Below are 433 nucleotides of genomic sequence, written 5' to 3'. Positions count from 1 at the left end.
CACACACACACACACACACACACACACACACACACACACACACACACACACAGCTCCAGCAGCAAAACAACAAACACTGTCTCCTCCTGTTGTGGTGCGTTCAGGTACGATTTGTTAAGTTATTCTCTGATAGAAGCAGTTTTAAATCTTTCCAGTTTTAGGGAGCGTTTTATTTTTGTGCAGCTGATTTAACATTTTCATAACTCTTATGAATAACTTTAATATGTGACCACAATGTTAATAAATGATCTTAGTTAATATGTACCGAATCTCAGGTGTTGTATGGCGCCAGCCAAAGGGCGGAGCCAGATGTTTAAAACATTCACATCCCAAAGAGGGAAGAGAGAGTTGGTTCACTTTATTCACTATTATTTAAATATATTTGATCATAAAATAGTCAACGATCTCTACATCATCTAGAAACAGAATGATA

This window comes from Anoplopoma fimbria, chromosome 15 (assembly GCF_027596085.1).
Source record: "Anoplopoma fimbria isolate UVic2021 breed Golden Eagle Sablefish chromosome 15, Afim_UVic_2022, whole genome shotgun sequence".
Lineage (NCBI taxonomy): Eukaryota > Metazoa > Chordata > Actinopteri > Perciformes > Anoplopomatidae > Anoplopoma > Anoplopoma fimbria.
The sequence above is the reverse complement of the archived record's forward strand: the minus strand, read 5'-3'. Positions refer to the sequence as shown.